The sequence below is a fragment of the Macrobrachium nipponense genome, chromosome 45, assembly GCF_015104395.2.
Source record: "Macrobrachium nipponense isolate FS-2020 chromosome 45, ASM1510439v2, whole genome shotgun sequence".
Taxonomy (NCBI): Eukaryota; Metazoa; Arthropoda; class Malacostraca; order Decapoda; family Palaemonidae; genus Macrobrachium; species Macrobrachium nipponense.
This window is the reverse complement of record NC_061105.1, coordinates 1,179,647-1,187,146: the sequence shown is the minus strand read 5'-3', so window position 1 is coordinate 1,187,146 and position 7,500 is coordinate 1,179,647. Positions and strand designations below refer to the sequence as shown.

The following is a 7,500-nucleotide window of genomic DNA, read 5'->3' as shown; positions in this document are numbered from 1 at the left end:
GATGAATTGAAAGAAAGATTAACACATCCCCAGTACTTAGCTTCCCAGACTTTGGCAAAGAATTCTTTTTAGCCACGGACGCAAGCCGCATTGGTATAGGAGCATGTTCAATGCAGAAACAAGATAATAAGTATAATGCCATAGCTTATTACAGTAGGAAATTAAAGCCCTCAGAAGTGAACTACTCAGTAACCGACCTCGAGTCTCTAGCTATAATAGACGCTTTAAAGCATTTTCAGATATATCATTTTTGGTTACAAGATAACCGTGTTCACGGATCATTCAGCCGCAGTAGAAATGCTAAAGAACCCTAATTTTTTCTGGACGAAGAGCCGTTGGTTCATGACAGCCCAAGATTATGATATAGAAGTGAAATATGTCCCTGGGAAGACGAATAAGGTAGCAGATGCATTATCAAGATATGTGTCACAAGGTGATAGTATAAATATGATAAGTCAAGAAGAAGAAAAGAATGAAACAATGTGCAATGACGTAAATGTACTCACCATGCATTATACAGAGGAGCTTTCCCGGCAAAATTTCATAAAGGAACAAGAAAGAGATGAAGATATAAGGGAACTGTTTAAATACGTTAGAAACGAAAGAAAACACAGCCAACAAGAATTAACCGAACTAGGTAGGAAGGTTGGATGTCCCACAGATGCACTAACGGAACATAGATGGGCGTATTAATTTGGATGTGTCACGAAATATGATCCATTTGGTCAATTTCTAGGTGTACTGCACAAAAGATTAGTACCTAAGAGTCTAAGAGACAAGGTCATTGAGCTAATGCACGATGATGACATGAGAGCTCACCCAGGAAGGGATGAGACAATTAGATTAATCCAAAGAACTTTCCATTGGAAGGGAATTCACAAGGATGTTAGTAATTATGTGAAGAGCTGCAATACATGCAACAGCTACAAGGGAAGAACAGACAAGGAAGTACCACTAGGGAAATATCCTATCCCACAGACTCCTTTTGAAAGAGTATCTATTGATCTTATCACTAATCTTCATACCACGAGTAAAGGGAATAAGAATATCTAGTATGTATCGACGCGCTCACGAGATATACAGAGTTGGTACCACTAACTAGTAAAAGTGCCAAGGAATGTGCAACCGCTCTCTTCGATAAGATATTTTGCAGATACTCTGCCCCACAGCTCATTATCTCTGATAATGGGACCGAGTTCAACAACTCATTAGTTCAAGAAATTTGCAACGCCTTTAAGGTAAAAAAGGTAGCGATACAGCCATATCACCCAGCTAGCAATGGCTTGGTAGAAAGGAATAACAGGAAGGTTTTAGACGTATTGCGTCACACAGTAGGACAGGATCCTGACTGGGACGTCAATTTACTTTTTAGTCCAATTATCATTAAATGCAAGGCACCATACGAGTACTCGAGCAACTCCCATAAAAAGCTTTGATGGATATGAACCCAGATTACCTTATGCATGGCTGAATCAGCCAATACAGCCTAATTTACTCTGAAGATATCATGAAGATAAGAATCGGAAACTTTAAAGTAATCCACAAGCAATTGCACAAGAATTTAAAGAAGAAGCCCAGCAGAATATGATAGAGAAGCACCAAGAAGGATTAAGGCCTGTAGACTACAAGAAAGGGGATGAAGTCTATATTAAGAAGGAAGTAAGAAGTGGTATTAATTATAAGTTAGCCACAAAATTCACAGGACCATACAAGGTCGTAGATGTACAAGAGACAAAGATAAAGGTTATGAAAATGAATAACCAAATGCCTTCCACATATGCTGAATCATTAGAAGAAGAAGAATTTTGGATAAACAAGGACAAGGTCAAGAGAACCAAAGAAGTTGAAGAATCCGAAATGACAGAGACGTCAGAAGAAATTCCAGAAGAAGGAACTAGATATAACCTAAGAAATAGAAGAGTCACTTTTCAGTGAAACAGAAGAACAAACCCATTAATTCATCCAAGTATTCCCATGTATTTATTTGATTTCGTTATTGCTAAGTTTACCTTCATCGGTCGACTTAGGAATAATCTTTTATTGTTGCAATTCTTACTTTAATTATCGTTTGTAGCAAGAGTTTTGGGTTAAGTGCACTTAACTTCAAATTTATTTTGACTTGAAGGGAAATATTTGGGTATGTAAGAAACGATTCAATGCGCAGTATAAGAATTTCAAGACGTATATTAAGTTTAATCGTTCCATAAGAACATTCTTAGAAGTAAAAGAATAAATAAGACGGGTTAAGATAGATATTAAGAGATTTTAAGATAAGAGAATTCGTTTCAGAAATGATTATGATTTTGAAGGGGTAATTAATACACTTATTTTGTTCAAATCCATAAGAATGTTGATTGACGAAAACTTACTAATAAGATGTTAATCGATGAAGACTCATTAACAAGATAGTAGTTGTTGAAAACTTACTAACAAGATATTGATTGGTGAAAACTAACTAATTGTTGTCACAGTAGAAGAAACCTACAAGTATTAACCACTAACCGGTTCCTTTAACCGAGTTGCCAATTTTGTTTTAGTATCAAGCAGTGAAGTTATATAGTTTAATGTACAAGGTTACTCAGAAATTACAGTAAGAATGTCCAATGAAATTTTGCATAAACACAATACACAATCTCAGTAGGAAGTCAAGGACACCCTTGTTATTGCATACAAAAAGCCATGAGTGTTGGTCATAAGACAGCCCAAAAGAAGTATCAACGAATGACCTATGAGGTTACCAAGGGATACGCCCTAAGAAGCCAGGACATGAAGAAGGAGGCGTATACAAAATTCAAAGCCTACGAATCATTGTAAAAGGCATGACAGGAAGGCGGTCTTGTATAATGTCTGTAGCCACTAAGACACAAAAGGTCTTTCAGAAAATGCCACTCCCAGTCAAAATCCAAATCCAATCAAAGGCGGGGCTAAGGAGATTTCAACCCAACAAAAAGGGGCAGACAGAGAGAGAAGAAAGCATAGAGCAGAGAAAAAGGGGAACAGAGAGTCAAGAGAGAGAACAACCGGGGAGCCTGAGGGGAGGAACTGCAGTGGCATGGCCGTGAACAGAGAAGACAAGAGAACTGCAGTCGCGCAGCCGCGATCCGTAAAGAAGAAAAGACACAGAGTCCAGAGAAGAAGAAACAGGTGCAAAATGTGGTGTGCGAATCAATCAAGGACAGTGAAAGTGACAACCAATACTCAGTAAAATTCCCTCGTGCCTATAGACTCGTAATTGCAACAAGTGCAAATTAAGTTTTATCAGTCCAAGAGCCCAGTAACTCAGAAGGTGGAAAAACCTTTGTAAGAATCCCTAACGAAGAATAAAACGTAATTTGTATGAACATATCAATTAATTTCTCATCCAAAATTAGAACCCTTTTTAACGAACTCCAGATCAAGAGCTTTCAGCAAGGTAAGAAAAATTATTTAAGTCAAATTCCCCAAAGTACAGCCTCCCCGGCGCAAGTTACCATAGATCTGTGCGAAGAAAGTAAGTACTTTCACTGTCCTTAATTGATTCGCACACCACATTTTTGCACCTGTTCTTCTTCTCTGGACTCTGTGTCTTTTCTTCTTTACGGATCGCGGCTGCGCGACTGCAGTTCTCTTGTCTTCTCTGTTTCACGGCCATGCCACTGCAGTTCTCCCTCAAGGCTCCCCGGTTTGTTTCTCTCTCTTGACTTCTCTGTTCCCCTTTTTTCTCTGCTCTGTGCTTTCTTCTCTCTCTTGTCTGCCCTTTTTGTTGGGTTGAAATCTCCTTAGCCCCGCCTTTGGATTTTTGGATTTTGACTGGGTGTGGCATTTTCTGAAAGACCTTTTGTGTCTTAGTGGCTACAGACATTATACAAGACCGCCTTCCTGTCATGCCTTTTACAATGATTCGTATGGCTTTGAATTTGTATACGCCTCCTTCTTCATGTCCTGGCTTCTTAGGGGCGTATCCCTTGGTAACCTCATAGGTCATTCGTTGATACTTCTTTTGGGCTGTCTTATGACCAACACTCATGGCTTTTGATTCGTCGAAGTCCTTAGGTCTATCTCGAGAGGGTGGAGCACTTAAGAGTCGGCACTCCCCTCCTTTGAACAACGGGTCATAGAATTCCCTTTTAACGTATGCCCCAAGATGGCTCTCTCCATGACCTGTTCACGAAGGGAAAGGCGATTAGTCATAGGCGCTAATGAGAGTAGTTTCCAATTTCTCGAAGATGCCTGGGCGATATCCCTCGTCGACCATAATCTCTTGTTGGTCACTAATCGCTGGTACGGACAGAGGCTTTTTGGGGGAGATGAAAACCAGATGTCTAATGGCTAAAAAGCCTAAGGTTTTTTTTTTTTTTTTGAGTAACAAAATCCCTTCTCTAGAAAAATCATTATCTTATTCCCTTTTCTCTTTTCTTCCTTATTATCCGTTTCGTGCCTTTTTCTTAAGTATTATTAAGTTATTGTCTTTTGGAATAACGACACTGTGCCACACTATTACATATATATATTATCATATATATATATATATATCTATATATATATATATATATATTAATATATATATATATATATATATATATATATGCATTTGTGTTTTATGTATGTATGTATGCGGATTCATGTGAATATTTCTTAGTGTAGTTATTGGAGTATGGTGACTTGCAGTTTATCGTTGGTAAGGATCTTATTATTATTATTATTATTATTATTATTATTATTATTTTATTATTATTCCTCGCTTCAGTGTCCGGCAGTCACAAGAGAACAAATCTTTAGAAGAGGATTATGCGAATCGGCAAACTAATTAAATAATAATAATAATAATAATATTATTATTCATCTGACAATTAACAAATGCTGGAAATTACCATAACACTCCCTACAACATGTCCGCAAAGTTATTAATCCAGCCAAGAAGAATAATTCACAACCTGACTTCCTACCCCCTCCATCCTCCCCCCTTCTTTTTCTCTCTCTCTCTCTCTTTCTTTTTAGTCTGTGAGCCCCCCCCCTCCCCCCCTTGGTTGGGCGTGTTAATTGGGGGTATTGTGTGGCTGTGTCAGTCACCCGCCACCTTTTGTCTATTCAGCATTTTGAGTCGTCCGTGTTTCTTCTTTGCCTTTCTGCTTTGCTTGACTTTCTTCTTTTGACTTTCTTCTTCTGTGTTTCTTCTTTTGCCTTTCTGCTTTGCTTGACTTTCTTCTTTTGTCTTTCTGCTTTGCTTGACTTTCTTCTGTGTTTCTTCTTTTGCCTTTCTGCTTTGCTTGACTTTCTTCTTCTGTGTTTCTTCTTTTGTCTTTCTGCTTTGCTTGACTTTCTTCTTCTGTGTTTCTTCTTTTGTCTTTCTGCTTTGCTTGACTTTCTTCTTTTGACTTTCTTCTGTGTTTCTTCTTTTGCCTTTCTGCTTTGCTTGACTTTCTTCTTTTGCCTTTCTGCTTTGCTTGACTTTCTTCTTTTGACTTTCTTCTGTGTTTCTTCTTTTGCCTTTCTGCTTTGCTTGACTTTCTTCTTTTGCCTCTCTGCTTTGCTTGACTTTCTTCTTTTGCCTTTCTGCTTTGCTTGACTTTCTTCTTCTGTGTTTCTTCTTTTGTCTTTCTGCTTTGCTTGACTTTCTTCTTCTGTGTTTCTTCTTTTGCCTTTCTGCTTTGCTTGACTTTCTTCTTTTGACTTTCTTCTGTGTTTCTTCTTTTGCCTTTCTGCTTTGCTTGACTTTCTTCTTCTGTGTTTCTTCTTTTGTCTTTCTGCTTTGCTTGGCTTTCTTCTTTTGACTTTCTTCTGTGTTTCTTCTTTTGTCTTTCTGCTTTGCTTGACTTTCTTCTGTGTTTCTTCTTCTGCCTTTCTGCTTTGCTTGACTTTCTTCTTGTGTGTTCTTGTCTTTCTGCTTTGCTTGACTTCTTCTTGTGTTTCTTTCTTCTTTTGCCTTTCTGCTTTGCTTGACTTTCTTCTTTTGACTTTCTTCTGTGTTTCTTCTTTTGTCTTTCTGCTTTGCTTGACTTTCTTCTTTTGACTCACTTCTGTGTTTCTTCTTTTGCCTTTCTGCTTTGCTTGACTTTCTTCTGTGTTTCTTCTTTTGCCTTTCTGCTTTGCTTGACTTTCTTCTTCTATGTTTCTTCTTTTGCCTTTCTGCTTTGCTTGACTTTCCTCTTCTGTGCTTCTTCTTTTGCCTTTCTGCTTTGCTTGACTTTCTTCTTTTGACTTTCTTCTTCTGTGTTTCTTCTTTTGTCTTTCTGCTTTGCTTGGCTTTCTTCTTTTGACTTTCTTCTTCTGACTTTCTTCTTTTGTCTTTCGTCTTCCGACTTTTTCCTTTGACTTCCTTCTTTTGACTTTCTTCGGTTTGTAAGAATTTTATTTTTATAAGTCATTACGAATAATACAGTGATGTCCATAAAGTCCCAGTACCAATACAAGTATTTATTTGTTGTAATGGTACTGGGACTTTATGGACACCCTGTAAAATTAACCATGATGCTATGTATATGTATACATGTACATTATGTATGTATATATATATATATATATATATATATATTATATATATATATATATATATATATAATATATATATATATATCTGTGTGTGTGTGCGTGTGTGTGTGTGGTACTGAAGCAGGGAGCGAACATTATAATGGACCTAAATTGAATATACAGGTGACTTCAGGCTTGCTCTCTCTCCCTTCCAGCAGCAGAAGACAGGGCCATTTGCGAAGTTTCTTTGTTAATTTTCCCTTTTATTTGGGTCCTTGTTTTAATGTATTTGTGTTGTAGTCAATCAAACATTGGTGTTGTTTCAAGTTTCATTGTAGATCTTTTCATTTATCGGCTGAACCATCTGTCAGCAGAAGTTTTTATTTTTATTTTAAAAGAGGTTTAGCTCTGAGGATAAGAAGATATATAGAAATGTTTCCTAAAAAATATATAGAAATGTCTATGATAATGTCGAATCGACTTCACCGTGGGAGTAACTTACACGTAAAGGACATTATAAATAATAAGTCCCCTGGGGGTAACTGGCCCCCCCAAAGACTTATCACTTATAATATCTAGAGATATAAGTGATAAGTTTATCTGCCTCAGCCAGGATTCGAACTTGGGCCTTTTGTTTCATATAGAGTGGTAGGCTGAGTCTTATTCACTCGGCCTGTTAATATATATATATATATATATATATATATATATATATATATATATATATATATATATATATATATATATATATATCTATATTAACTTATCACATACACAGTTGTTCTGTGCATTAGTAGAATTACTAAAAAGACCTCATTCAAACTGGATGGTATCTAGCAGAGTTATTTATTAAGTAAGTTACAAACTTTCAAGGGCAAACCTGTCCTCATTGGCAAGTATCCGTAAAATGTCCGGAGATATATGTATATGCGTATAGATATGTGTGTGTGTTTGTGTATATATGTATATATGTTGATACTGTTTAACCGTACGAATCCAATAATGAGAAATGCCAATTTCTCGGAGGAAATCCCACTCGCGTCAATACCAAGG

General features: G+C 37.0%; 1 protein-coding gene across 2 annotated transcripts in view; it reads left to right on the top strand.

Moving 5' to 3' along the window:
- The window catches only part of LOC135214258 (protein numb-like), a 138,766-nt gene that overhangs the window by 67,343 nt on the left and 63,923 nt on the right, over positions 1 to 7,500 (top strand). The gene's annotated exons all lie outside the window — the stretch shown is intronic.